Genomic DNA, 16,094 nt, shown 5'->3' on the forward strand with positions numbered 1-16,094 from the left:
CCTATGGGAATCAAAAACCGCAATGCAGATGGTGCGGAATTTTCCGCGCGGATTATCTGCGGTTTTCAATCCGCAGAAAGAATTGACATGTCAATTCTTTCTGCGGATTCTGCTGCGGTTTGCCATCTCCTCCATTGAGGAGATGAAAAACCGCAGGGCAAAACCGCAGAGCAATCCGCAGGTAAAACCGCAGGTATTTTGACCTGCGGTTTCACCTGCGGATTTTACAAAATCCGCGCGGATGAATCCGCACCTAATCCGCAGCGTGTGCACACAGCCTAAGCAGCGCAAAAGTGTTATAATAAAGTGCAGGATACATTGCACAATGTACCTAACTACACAGTACATTGCACTGTGGCTGCATATACAGATTCTTACATAACACACAGGTACTTTTGACCCTCCCGAGAATCCACTGGTCAGGAGCAGTGCTTTGTAGGGAGAGAGTCAGGAACACATGTATAAAACTCAAAAGTCCAGGAGAAAATGTCTGCAACCTTCTTGCCCAGGAAATTAAAGGGCAGTACTAATCAGAATACATTACATGTTAAAGGGGAAAACTTCCTGAATCCAGGGACAGGACAAATGGTTACCTAATCGGTTATAACTGGTACTACACTATGAATTAACTTGCTGCATAATAGTGGGCAGAACAGGCCCTGCAGCCATCTTGGAGCCGGGGGTCTCCATAGAGACCACCAGGACAAAGTGATCGCATTGCGTTGTTCTGGTGGCAGCGCGCAGAAAGCCCTACTGACAGCGGCATCAGAGGGGTTAAATGCTAGCACCGATCGTGAGCGTTGCAGCGGGGTGTCAGCTTTCACATACAGCTGGCATCTGCACACGATCGCCGCGGCGCTCATTGTGAGGCCGCGAGTGCAGCACCGTACTAGTAGTGCGGCTGGCACGAGCACACCTCCCGCAGAGCAGTACTAGTATGGTGCATGTCGCAAAGGGCTTAATGAGCCTTGCAACATCACTTAAGTTAAGAAGTCAAACCAGAAACTATTTGCAGACATGTGTATCAGGGTGATTGCCCCTCCTCAGTGCAAAGCAGGAAATCTGTCGGTCTAAGGGCTCATACTCATTTGCGAGAAAAACGGAAAAGTGCAATCCGACAAAAAATTGGATTGCACTCTGACCAATGTTATTCAATGGGTTGCATTACATTTCATCTGCAATTTTTTTCTCAGCTGAAATCGAACTGAGAAAAAAATCACAGCATGCTGCGATTTGCAGCTTATCTTGGACAAGACTCACCAATGCAAGTCAATGGATGCGTGAAAATTAGTACAGCACTCGCACCAATTTTTACGCACCAGTATCCTTTGAAAAGCCGACAATTCATAGGTGGCTACAGTAAAATCACACTGACAGGTTACAATAGAATAGATATATACACAAAGAATATACAGTTGTGGCCAAAAGTATTGACACCCCTGTAATTTTGTCAGATAATACTCAGTTTCTTCCTGAAAATGATTGCAAACACAAATTCTTTGGTATTATTATCTTCATTTAATTTGTCTTAAATGAAAAAACACAAAAGAGAATGAAGCAAAAAGCAAAACATTGATCATTTCACACAAAACTCCAAAAATGGGCCAGACAAAAGTATTAGCACCCTCAGCCTAATACTTGGTTGCACAACCTTTAGCCAAAATAACTGCGACCAACCGCTTCCGGTAACCATCAATGAGATTCTTACAATGCTCTGCTGGAATTTTAGAGAATTCTTCTTTGGCAAACTGCTCCAGGTCCCTGATATTTGAAGGGTGCCTTCTCCAAACTGCCATTTTTAGATCTCTCCACAGGTGTTCTCTGGGATTCAGGTCTGGACTCATTGCTGGCCACCTTAGAAGTCTCGAGTGCTTTCTCTCAAACCATTTTCTAGTGCTTTTTGAAGTGTGTTTTGGGTCATTGTCTCAGACTGTAAGTGAATGCATGACACCACATTTTACACATGCTCTTACTGCCACAACGACGGACAGGTATGACATATTGTTGGTTTGTTATTTTACTTTTATTACAGGAGATCGAGGGTTTCACATGGATTAGGCATGGTTGTAAGTATGGTTTAATTAAGAATAATAAAGGAGTCTGTGTCTTTATTTCAATTAAAGGACTTTGTTCTGGCTGTATCTTTATTTACAATTTAAGAACTATAGGATTAGGATTGGATAGATGTCTTATTGACACCTCACCATTACTAAGCCGTGGGCTTGATTTAACCAGACAATACAAAGGTGACATCAACCCCACAACTATTACCCCATTTGCCACTGCTACAGGGCAAGTGGGATGAGCAAGGCTAAGTGCCAGAATTGGCGCATCTTAGAGATGCGCCTTTTCTGGGGTGGCTAAGAGCTGATGTTTTTAGTCAGAGGGCCAATATCCATGACCCCTTCCTATGTTAATAATTTCAGCCCACAGCTGTCTGCACAGTCTTTGCTGGTTATTAATAATAGGGGGACTCGACATCATTTTTTGGGGGGTTCCCCTAATTTAATAGACAGTAAAAGTTAAGTATACAGTTGTGAGCTGACATTAATTGCCTGGGAAGCTCCATGGGTATTACCTCTATCCCAGGCTATGAAAATCTACCCACAGTCGTTGCCTTTCCATCTGCTGGTTTGGAAAATTACACGTGAGACCACGCCATTTTTTCCTGAAAAATAATCTTTTATAAATTAAATACATGTATAGTAAGCTGCACACACACTGTACTAATTGTTTTTGTCAGACATCTGTAGATCTACCTATTCTTTATGTATTGACTGTATGTAATCCATCTCTTCTATCCTGTAGGCTCCTGCTGTGATTTTACACTACCGCGGCTGCTGAATTACCGGCTTTTCTTCTATCTATCTATGTAATATAAATACATATACAGTATATGTGTGTGTGTCACTGACATGTACTGTATATATACAGCATATACAGTTGTGGCCAAAAGTATTGACACCCCTGCAATTTTGTCAGATAATACTCAGTTTCTTCCTGAAAATGATTGCAAACACAAATTCTTTGGTATTATTATCTTCATTTAATTTGTCTTAAATGAAAAAACACAAAAGAGAATGAAGCAAAAAGCAAAACATTGATCATTTCACACAAAACTCCAAAAATGGGCCAGACAAAAGTATTGGCACCCTCAGCCTAATACTTGGTTGCACAACCTTTAGCCAAAATAACTGCGACCAACCGCTTCCGGTAACCATCAATGAGATTCTTACAATGCTCTGCTGGAATTTTAGACCATTCTTCTTTGGCAAACTGCTCCAGGTCCCTGATATTAGAAGGGTGCCTTCTCCAAACTGCCATGTGGTGTCATGCATTCACTTACAGTCTGAGATCCATAACGGGAGCAAGAACATTTTGTCTATCGTAATAGAGATATTTTCTTTTGGGGGGCTGCATCGCCACTCCTGGCCCTCTGTTGTCGCTCCCACCGATAGTGTTCTCGGCAACTGCGCCACCGTCTTGTGACATTAGTGACTGCAAAGTAACACAAGAAATGTATTAACTTTCAATCACAGTGTTTGACTTCCAAAATGTAGGCTTCAGTGTAATGTGGCCTGCTACTTAGCATGTGTAAAGTCTGAAATAGGTCACATATTGCAAACAACATCACATATGATAATTATTTATGTTCATTTGTTACCTCATGTGGAACTTTTAATAGTACTTTTTTATGATTGTACTTACTAATTTGTTTCTGGGCCTCACGAGGTCTTTCCTCAAAGTTGGGGAACATTTGGGTGCAGATTCGCCTCCATGCTACATCCTTACGAGCGCGGTCCGCATAATGTGCGTCACGTTGGTCCCATAGTTTTTGTGTCTGGCCATGCTGTTGGACTCCGTGGAGGCGTGTTCCTGGATTTTTCTAGAGGTTGCCAGGGAAATTTGCATGCCAAAGCTTCCTGATAATGGATGATTAAATTTCTTGTCACCTGGAAAATGCTTGCATATTTCTCACAAGTCACACAGATGTCTGTGTGGTGTCCGATTTTTTCTCGCACCCATAGACTTGCATTGGTGACATTCAGCCGATATACGCTTCACTTGCACGTATAGTACAGCCGAGAAAAAAAACGGTGATGGGAGCTGCCCCATAGTTTAACAGTGGTCCGAGTGCTATACGATTTTTTTCTCGTATAGCAATCATCCGTATTCCTCTCTCGTGTGACTCAGGAATTATAGAGATGGTCTGAATTTAATAAACCCCAGAAGTCCCCTTATGTGGCATCTGATATGACACCATCTACTGTATTAGCAAAGAACGTGTATAATTAACTGCAATTACTATGCAGCATAAAACAATCTGGATACCACATTAAAGGGAACCTGTCACCCCCCCCCAGGCGTTTTTAAGTAAAACAGCCTCCTTGTGCAGCACTAATGCTGCATTTTGTTAAGGTGGCTCTTTTATTTAGCGTCCCTTCCATCACAGAAATAAGCATTTTTATAATTGGTCAGACATACATGAAATTTAACGGGGGGGCAGGTCTTTCCCCCTCGGACACACACGCCTCACATCCATCAGTCATGTCCTCCTTTCGAATTTGGCGCTGCCTCCTCTGCGTTCTCTCCTTTTCCTGGCGCCTGCGCTATAATATTTTTCTTGGGCATGCACAGTTAGCGCTGCCCATGCTCTGTCATCACATCATATCCTTCCTATCGCGCCTGCGTGGACGCGCAGCCCGAGATCCCGCCCCACAGTGTGAATAAATCAGAAGAGACTGCGGGGCGGGATCTCTGGCCGCGTGTCCACGCAGGCGCGATAGGAAGGATATGATGTGATGTCAGAGCACGGGCAGCGCTAACTGCGCATGCCCAAGAAAAAATGTTACAGTGCAGGCACCAGGAAAAGGAAAGGACACAGAGGAAGCGGCGCCAAATTCGAAAGGAGGACACGACTGATGTATGTGAGGCGTCTGTGTCCGGGGGGGAAAGACCTGCCCCCCCGGTCAAACTTCAGGTATGTCTGACCAATTTTAAAAACGGTTATTTCTGCAGTGGAAGGGACGCTAAATAAAAGAGCCACCTTGACAGAATGCAGTCTTAGTGCTGCACAAGGTGGCTCTTTTACTTAAAAACGCCTGGGGGAGTGACAGGTTCCCTTTAAACATGTTGCAGTGAGATTATTAATTTACATTTTGTGAATATATGTATAAAATCGGGCTCAGAGGGTAGTCTTTTTTTTTAAAAACTGCAGTACTCAAGTGGTGTCTGTTATTGCAGCTCCAGTTCCTGCATGATAATTGGACTGACTGGTAACCGTTAGACACAACCCTTCGGAGCTGTTTTTGAAAAGTCAGACCGTTTTTTTTTTATTCCAGACACTCCCTTCAAAAACTTGCAATACCTAGGCTGCCATATATTAACTTAGCTAAATATTACAAATACAGCATAATCTGCTTGTGACTAAGCTGTACATAGCAGACTTTTGCCTAAGCAATGAAAAATACTCAGTATTGGGCAAAATTTAGCATTTTTGGACACAGGGAGCTCCGTGTTTCCGTCAGAACTCAGGAATTCATGTTATAAGGTAAAGTCTTGACTTGCATCTTATGTCTGTCACATTGCATTGAGGCACTTGGATCAGGCAGAAGAAGGAAGGGGGCTCTCGGACAGCCACACAATGTTATCTCACTTCATAAACACCCCCCTCCTCTCCATGACTGTTCCCTCTGGGACTCGTCTGGGAACATGGATATGATTTTTCATGTCAACGGGTTGGAACCAGACATGGCAGCAAGTATTGATTAAACCGTTCATAGTGTTAAGATTCCACTTAGTGCTGCTGAATGAGCATTACCCCAGTGTCTTATTCTCATACATGCTACGGCACGGAATATAATATGAATAGTAGTCTTAGGCTTGGGTCACATGAGCATATTAAAAATCGGTCAAAATTTCAAGCAGAAAAGTAAGGCGATTTTTTAATCACTTGTCATCCATGTGAAATCTATTTTTTTTACTCAGCAGCTAATAAACATTTACATGACCATTTACAGTTTCCTAATCTATACAAATGTAATATATCTGTAAAAATTGGATTTTTTTCACAGACAGATTCTAGCAGTGAAAAAAGAATCCATCATTAGCACTGCCCCATTATCATTATTATTTATTACTAAAGCATCACTTATTCCGTGGCACTTTACATGTGAAAAGTGTCATACATAACAAAAAATAAGTACAATAATCTTGAACAAAACAAGACACTGACTGGTATAAGAGGAGAGAGGACCCTGTCCACATTGAATAACATTGGTCCAAGTGCTTTCTGATAAAAAAATCTGATAGCACTTGTTCGATTTATACTGTGGTGTGAGCAAGCTCTTAGGCCTCTTTCACACGTCCTTGTCTCCGCTACGTGTGGTGACAGTTTTCACAAGTACCGGAGACTCGTACACGCGTAGACCCATTCAAATGAATGGGTCTATGCACATGTCAGTGTGTTTCCATGGACTGTATGTCTGTGGGCAAAACACGCTGACATGTCAATTTTTGCCATCATCACGGACGGCAAAGCATCCGTGATCAAGTGCACACGTGCACATGGAGAAAACACATTGATGTCCTCCATGTACTGTAAGCACTGTTCCCTGGCAGCTGGTGCTGAAGCCAGGTGTCATTCTCCCCTGCTCTGCCAGTGAACAGAGGAGAATGATGAGTGCTATATTAAAGTCCGAACGACAGCAGGTGGGGACTTTTGGGACTGTTACCCCATCATCTGACACCTGCTGTCGCTAATAACAGTGACAGTAGGTGCGGATGAACGGGGTATTCCACAGCCCCCACCTGCTGTCGTTCAGACTTTAATATAACACTCATCATTCTCCTCTGCTCGCCGGCAGAGCAGGGGAGAATAATGATAGCCGGCTTCAGCACCAGCCGCCGGGGAACAGCGCTTACAGTAGCGCTTCTTCCCCGGCGGCTGTCCGTGTGGTACTGATGCGGCACACGGGTGGCACCCGTTTGCCACAAGTGTGCCACATGTAGTACACACACGGATACGGATATCTCTGGTACCGGTGTTTCTGGTAGGGCAGAGTCACACTGGCGAATTTTTCATCCGAGAATCGGATCGTAAAACTCGCACTGGCTGTTTGCTCTCCTGACCTGAGCTTGACAGCTGCATAGTAATCCATCATGCTGTCATTCTCAGGTCAGGAGAGGTGCCGGCCAGTCCGTGCTATGCGATGCGATTATCGCAGGAGAAATTGGCAGTGTGACTCCAGCCATACTGGAAATATACGGACGTGTGAAAGAAGCCTTAGAAAGTGTATCTCTTTGAAAAGGTATAGTGTGAAAATTTGCATTTGTAGTCAGCAAAATGCTAAAATTCTGATAAAAGTCCTTAGGAGACAAGCAGGTTAGCCGAAAAAAATCATGGACAATTATTGTATGATTTGCCATTGTGAGATTATTTGCATTGCATAATTTTACGCTGCCCTTTAAAGCAAAGGGAAATAGTGAAACGTTTTATGCTACAATGCATGTCCCTAAAGAAGCTCGAAGATAGAGCATACATAATTAGAAATGTAAGGCACGAAGGATTTGACCATCTCGTCTAAGAGCGCCCGCGGAATGGCTTGTTCCTGGAACTCCGTGACTGTTTTTCATCGGAAAACATGCAGTTTAACAGCAAAGTCTGAGCAGTGGAGAGATCAGGGAGAAGGAATGTGCGACAGAGCCAGCAAACAAGGGACAGAGCCAAGTGAAAGGGGTGGGGAAGCAGGGAGGAAAATAGTTTGTGAGAGAATATAAAAGTTTTCTATTAGGATGTTACATACTACATATTTCTTTTTTTTTCTTTCTAACATGTTTTTTTTTTCCGCAAAGCAATGTGAGCCAAAGGCCATTCCAAAAGGTACCAGCTTGACGTTCTAATAGTAGTATTTTGTCATCCTGTCGCCATGCATTGGGAAGGACTGTGTAGTTGGACTCCCACTAACAAAGGCACATACGTGAAAAAGAAAACTCCAAAAGAACATCCTATTACATTAAAGAGTAAAATACCTTGATAATGCCTCATAAAGTCAAATATAATGGAGACGATTCTCAATATCATGAGAAAAAGGAGGACATAGAATCCATTTCCATTGCAAAACATGTATAAATTTATTTATCAAAAAGAAGGACACGTATAAGAGATACAGGATATTACAAAATCCAATAAAATGGGTAATCACATAAGGCCCGATACTAAAAAGACAAACAAGTGGGCAGCCTGTGATGGGAATGGATATCCAAAGTCAATACCACAAAAGTTGATGATGTAAGATAATTAAGCAATGAAATGTAGTTATTCTACCAGCCAAAGAAGTACATGGTGGAATATATTAGTGCAGAGGTCACCAAAAACAAAAAATTATTTTCCCCCTTGGGCAATATTATATCATACGTGTAGCCCGGATGGATAATGCTGGTGATACCAATAATGACTGCACTAGATGTAAATAAGCTGACATGTTCCACCACTGGATCTGTGCAAGGCTCAGCTACATACCATGTGGTAGAGAATGATGTGGCATGTGAGTAAGAACAATGTGGGAAAAGACAAAGTGTGCTTAAATAAGCTAGATAGACATACCCATCATGTCCAGATGTATGACAGGCGCCGACTTGTGTACCCCTACGCGCGTTTCGCGGTATGCAGGACCGCTTCCTCGGGGGGCGTGGCTATTATTGTGAACATCCCAGTTATATGACTGGCTGGGAGAAGTCACCTGACTGCCGTGAGCCTATCATGGAATGAGCCCCACACATGCGCACTTGTATCTATGACGCCACCCGTCAGTCAGCTGGCGTCATCCAAAAGCGGCCGGCGTCTGACCGCTACCTGGGTAACCGCCAGGACAGGCGGGCATAGTAAACAGACGCCACGTGAGGGCGGCCGGCGCTAGACCGCCACACAGGCAGCGTCCGTCCAATATGTTATTTGCATGTGTGGCGCGCGTGAACTCAGCCATAACAGGGTCACGGCACAACGGATGACTTAGACCCGTATAAATAAGAAAAGGGGAGGGTAGTGGGGAAGGAATGGGAAGAGGGAGAGGGGAAGGGAGGGGAAGGGGGAGGGGAGGGATAGGGAGGGGAGGGAAAAGAAATGTAAATGAATGAGAGGAGATGTTAAGCTAATCAACCATGCGTGTGCTGTCTATAAGTGGTGTCTACTGAGGGAATAGCCAACAAACAAAAAGCAGAATGGCACATATAACAATGCAACCAATGAATGCATGTGCATCCATCAGAACAGAAAGAGAGAGAAAAATAAATACAATAAGAGGCAAAAATGGGAGGTAATAAAATATCACCATGATACATATTCTTCCATTCGCACCAAGTCCTCTGTTTTTATACTTTCTGTAGATAATGTGCCGAAACATAAGCATATATTGTCGTGAGTTCAGTGATGAGCTTGCCACGTAGATCACCATACCGCATGTTGATTGCGTGATAGTAAAACTCCCAATGCAGGACATCAACGGAAGAATTGTATTATCTATAGCCAGACAAATAGCAAATTAAAAATGAGTGCAACAATCCAAAAGACACTCATGACATAAAAACAACATATAAAGAATTAAAAGAGGGAGAGAGAGAGAGATACCTATCTAGAGATGGCAGGCAGAAAAAATAATAATAATACTATAGATCACAAAAATGGCGCGAAGCTGAGTGATTCATTCAGCCCTTGTGGTGTCATAGTCCCAAGAACCATGATCCATTTGCATTCCTTCTGTTCAAGGAGGGGTTTGATGTCACCGCCTCTGATACCACTTTTTACGTTTTGAATGCCTCTCACTAGAAAAGATTTAGGGTCGCTATTATGTACAAGCTTGTAATGTTTAGGTATCGTTTTAAGCTGTGTCAAATCAGTTATTGTTTTAGACGCCAAGATGTCACGGACATGTTCACGGACACGTAGTTTAAGTTGGCGGCTCGTAAGGCCTATATACACTTTCGGGCATCCACACGTGGCGTAATAGATGACCTGTGCAGTATTACAAGTTATGTGTTGTCTAATTGAATAAGTTCTTGTTCCATCTACAGATTGAAAAGACGATGTCCGCACAATATTTTTACATGCGATACAGTTACCGCAAGGGTAACATCCGAGAGGAGGACCACGAGAATCAAAAGGATTTTTGATGTGTGGGACATAATGTGAACGTACCAACATATCCCCTAAATTGGGGCTTCTACGATATGTCATGAGCGGATGCTCAGAGATTATATTCGTCAATGAGACCTCCGTCCTTAGAATATTCCAATGTTTGGTAAGTATGTCCTTCATTTGGTTCCATCCCCCATTAAAAGTGGAGATAAATCTGACACAGCCCTGCTCTTGTTTTTTCTTGTTGATGTTTGGTTGTAATAGGGCCAACCGATTTGTTTTTCTTGCTCTGTCAAAGCCCTTCTTGACACAGCGTCGACTGTAGCCCCGTTTGAGAAAACGATCTCTAAGTTCCCCGGCTTGATCCAAAAATGTTGCCTCCGAAGAGCAGATGCGCCTAATGCGCAAAAATTGACCAACCGGGATGGCCCTGATGGTTGCCCATGGGTGGCAGGATCCAGCATGGAGAAGTGAATTCACTGAGGTGGGCTTCCTGTAAACATCAGTCTGTAGGCTGGACATACTGTCCACCCGGATCTTGATGTCCAGGAAATCCACCTCAGAATTACTGCAAGTATAGGTCAATTTGATGTTGTAACCATTGTTATTTAAACTCTCCATGAATTCTTGAAGATCTCGTTTTGAACCCTGCCACACCATGAACAAATCATCAATATAGCGCAGCCAGCACTGCACATGTTCAACGGCCTGCCCCCCTCCCCCGCAAAAACCTCCCGCTCCCAGTACCCCAGGAAGAGGCCAGCCAAAGAGGGGGCACAGGCCGCGCCCATGGCAGTGCCGCACTGCTGCAAATAAAAAACGTCTTTAAAGACGAAAAAGTTGTGTGTAAGAACATATTCAAGTAACTCTAGGACCAGATCACATGTGGGGCCATCCCAATTACTACTTCTGAGAAAAAATCGACAAGCATCTATGCCATCTTGGTGGCGGATGCATGTGTACAGCGACTCAATGTCTGCAGTGACAAGAAACATATCTGATTCCAAGGACATCCCATCGATCCGAGCCAGGACGTCCGTCGTGTCTCTGACATAGGAAGGAAGTGCCTCAACTAATGGTTTTAAATAGTGATCAATGAATTGGCATATAGGTTCACATAACCCTCCCATGCCCGACACGATAGGACGTCCCGGCGGATCGAGGGGGTCCTTGTGAATCTTGGGCACAAAATAAATGGTAGGGATCCTTGGGAATTTGGTCAGGAGGCCCTCAAAAATTTGTTTGGGGATAATACCCTGTTCAAGGGCCCTGAAAAGAATCTCCTCCAAGGCATCTGAAAAGGCCTTCAAGGGACTACAATCCAGTTTACGGTAAGTTACTCTATCTCGCAGTTGTTTATTGGCCTCTTTTTCATACATTTCCTGAGGCCAAACCACTATGTTCCCCCCCTTGTCCGCAGGCTTTATAACCACATCTGGAAAAGATTTTAATTCTTCAATGGCCACACGTTGTTGTGCCGTGAGGTTATCGGGATTACGTCTCGTAGAGATCCTGCCAAAATCCTCAATAACCAACCTTGTAAAGATCTCCACTGCTGGACATAGGGACAAGGGAGGGAACCTAGTGGATTTTGGACGTATGGTTTGAGGAAACATACCTGTAGAGTTAGGCTGTTGTTCCCCCAAAAGCTCCTCCAATATAACGAGGGCCTCCTCCTCCAACTGACTAGTTGTCGGTGGATCCTGTTTCTTACTGTTGTGAAATTTTTTGAGAATCAATTTTCGAGAAAACAGGTACAGGTCTTTTACAGCTGTAAACAAATCAAAAGAATTTGTGGGAGAAAAAGTGAGACCTTTAGATAATAACTCAACTTGAATCGGAGTCAACACATGATTGGACAGGTTGATTACCTGAAGCGTCTGACTTTTAGATTTGTCAATTTTCTTAGGTGGATGAGATTTTGTTTTATTAGCTTGTGCTTCCCGATTGGTACCAAAACGTGTTCCCAACAAATTAGAGTTGGATTTAACTGATCCTTCACTTGAAGCATATGAAGTAACTGAAAATGATCTCCCCCGTTTGGGATTTCTTGATGATTTAAATCTATGATTCCATCTGTACACTGTATCAGATTAATAGTCACTAGTGTCTCTTGAGAATTTCTTTGTTTTTATCTCACAAATTTCCTTCTCCCATTTGTTAAAGTCAAGATCCAATTCACGATTGAATAAAACCAATTCGTCACTGGACATGTCTTTTTTGATCAAATTTTGTAACTCCTCAATCTCCTGATCAAGGTCAGCTATAGTTTTGTCATTCAGTCGGATAAGGAGTTCCATAAACCCCCTGGAGCATACATTGGCCAACTCCTCCCATTGCCCCTTAATTTCTAAATCATCAATAGGAAAAGAAGGGAACACCTGAACCCTGAGTCCACGTGGGATGAGGCCCTTTTCGATGTATTTCTGAAGGAATGCACGATTCCACCAGGTCTTGGTTCGCCGATTTAACAGTGATCTGATTTTTCTGCCTGCCTCCCTAAGGTCTCTGCTACTCGTAGCCACAATAGCCACATCTACTCTCTGTACATTTGGAGTACAACAAATATATACCATATGCATTTGTGTAATTTATATCCTGGCCGCTGCATTCACACACATCCACCGCCCTGGCATTAACTCTCCACACTCCATCCATATTGGCCCCTCGCTCCTTTCCTCTCCTATGTATAGCACTCATGCTCTTTTCACATTGTTAAATTGCACAGATCCAGCCAGTCCCACCATTCAACACCAGAGACGCTCTCACAAATCACTTAACCATCTGTTCACTCTTTCTATCCTCCTTCTCCTAGTTGCAGGAGACATTGCTCCCAACCCTGGTCCCCCATGTTATAGAAAGTCAAACCCCCCCACTGCTACACTCAGAAACCCCTCTAATCTTATTAATATTCCCTGCATGCCATCTGTCTCTCTTAATTGTGCACTTTGGAATTCTCGCTCAGTGTGTAACAAACTCTCCTTCATTCATGACTTCTTCCTTTCTAATTCTCTTAACCTTCTGGCTCTTACTGAAACCTGGATCCAGCAGTCAGATACTACCGCTGCTGCTGCTCTTTCATACGGGGGGCTACACTTCTCTCATACCCCAAGATCAGACAATAGAGCTGGTGGAGGCGTTGGTCTGCTCCTATCACCAAAATGTACCTTTCAGGTTATCCCTCAACTACCCTCACTTGTCTTCCCTTCTTTTGAGGTCCATGCCGTCAGACTCTACACCCCCTTCTCCATGCGAGTGGCGGTGGTATATCGTCCTCCCGGCCCCTCCCATCAGTTCCTGGATCATTTTGCCACTTGGCTTCCACATTTTCTCTCCTGTGACATCCCTACCCTCCTCATGGGAGATTTCAACATCCCCATTGCTCTTCCCCTCTCCCCATCTGCTACTCACCTTTTATCTCTAACCTCCTCATTTGGCCTTTCGCAGCTTACTAATTCTCCAACGCATGAAGACGGAAACTCCCTCGACTTGGTCTTCTCTCGGCTTTGTGCAGTGGATGATTTTGCAAACTCCCCTCTCCCGCTCTCTGACCACAATCTTCTTTCATTCTCTATAAAGAACTGCCAGGCTGCTCAGGTCACCCCCACTGTCCAGACTTATAGAAACACACAGGCCATTAACACCCAGAAACTTCTGAAGAACTTGCAGTCTTCATTGGCCCCTATCTCCTCCCTCTCATGTCCTGATTCTGCATTGAAGCATTACAATGAAACACTTCAAACTGCCCTGGATGAATTTGCACCCCCTATAAATAGAACACCACAACGCAGACGGCGACAACCCTGGCACACGGTGCAAACACGTTTCCTGCAGCGGTGCTCCAGGTGCGCCGAACGTCTGTGGAGAAAATCCAATCTACACGAAGATTTCATCCATTTTAAGTTTATGCTTAGAACATACAACACTGCCCTTCACCTCTCCAAACAAACCTATTTCAACACCCTCATCATCTCACTGTCCAATAACCCGAAACGTCTCTTTGACACTTTTCATTCTCTACTCAATCCAAGAGTACAGGCCCCAACCACTGAGCTCCGAGCTGACGATCTGGCCAATTACTTCAAAGAAAAAATTGACCAGATCCGACAGGAAATTATCTCCAAATCCCCTCATACCATGCACTGTCCTCCCTCCCCCACTGCATCTAACTCACTCTCTGATTTTGAACCAGTCACAGAAGAAGAAGTAAGCAGGCTCCTTGCATCTTCTCGCCCAACTACTTGCACCAGTGACCCATTTCCGTCACATCTCCTCCAGTCCCTTTCCCCTGCTGTCACCCCTCACCTAACTAAAATATTTAACCTCTCTCTCTCTTCTGGTATTTTTCCCTCCTCATTTAAGCATGCCATCATACATCCACTACTTAAAAAACCATCCCTCGACCAAAACTGTGCCGCTAACTATAGACCTGTCTCTAATCTTCCCTTCATCTCTAAACTCCTGGAACGCCTGGTCCACTCCCGTCTTATCCGCTATCTCTCAGAAAACTCTGTTCTCGACCCTCTCCAATCCGGTTTCCGCTCTTTACACTCCACTGAAACTGCCCTCACTAAAGTCTCTAATGATCTGCTAACAGCTAAATCAAATGGTCATTACTCCATGCTAATTCTCTTGGATCTCTCTGCAGCATTCGACACTGTGGATCATCAGCTCCTCCTCACTATGCTCCGTTCCATTGGCCTCAAGGACACCGTTCTCTCCTGGTTCTCCTCCTATCTCTCCGACCGCTCCTTTACTGTTTCTTTTGCCGGTTCCTCCTCCTCTCACCTTCCTCTTACTGTTGGGGTTCCTCAAGGATCGGTTCTAGGCCCCCTCCTCTTCTCCTTGTACACTGCCCCTATTGGTCAAACAATCAGTAGATTTGGTTTCCAGTACCATCTCTATGCTGATGACACCCAATTATACGCTTCTTCTCCTGACATCACGCCAGCCTTTCTAGAAAACACTGGCGATTGTCTAAACGCTGTGTCTAATATCATGTCCTCACTATATCTGAAACTGAACCTATCAAAGACTGAACTCCTTGTGTTTCCTCCCGCTACTAATGTACCTACACCCGACATTGCCATTTCCGTCTGTGGTTCCACTATTACTCCCCAGCAACATGCCCGCTGTCTTGGGGTCATACTTGATTCCGAGCTTTCCTTTGCCCCCCACATTCGATCACTGGCTCGCTCTTGTCATCTGCACCTCAAAAACATTTCTAGAATTCGACCTTTTCTTACTTTGGACTCTGCAAAAACTCTTACTGTTTCTCTTATTCATTCTCGTCTCGACTATTGTAACTCTCTTCTAATCGGTCTCCCTCTTACAAAACTCTCCCCTCTCCAATCTGTCTTGAATGCTGCAGCCAGGATCATATTCCTCACCAATCGTTACACCGATGCCTCTACCTTGTGCCAGTCATTACACTGGCTACCCATCCACTCCAGAATTCAGTATAAACTTATTACCCTCACCCACAAAGCCCTCCATGGCTCAGCACCACCCTACATCTCCTCCCTTGTTTCAGTATACCACCCTACCCGCGCCCTCCGTTCTGCTGATGACCTGAGGTTAGTATCCTCAATAGTCAGAACCTCCCACTCCCGTCTCCAAGACTTTACACGTGCCGCGCCAATTCTTTGGAATGCACTTCCCAGGTCAATACGATTAGTCCCCAGTCCCCACAATTTTAAGCGTGTCCTGAAAACGCATTTATTCAGACTGGCCTATCGCCTCAACACATTAACCTAACCTATCCCTGTGTGGCAGAGCCAAAAATTTTACCATAACCAGGTTCCCAGCATCATGTTCCCACATGCTTTATGCATCCATTAGCCCTCTGTGTCTGTACTGTTACACACTTAACATTATGGCTGGTCCATACAATCAGGGCAACTGTTACCACCCACCTTTCGTGTCTACCTCTTTCCTCATAGACTGTAAGCTTGCGAGCAGG

The sequence above is a fragment of the Dendrobates tinctorius genome, unplaced genomic scaffold, assembly GCF_039654945.1.
Source record: "Dendrobates tinctorius isolate UK_male_01 unplaced genomic scaffold, ASM3965494v1 ptg000016l, whole genome shotgun sequence".
NCBI classification, from domain to species: Eukaryota; Metazoa; Chordata; class Amphibia; order Anura; family Dendrobatidae; genus Dendrobates; species Dendrobates tinctorius.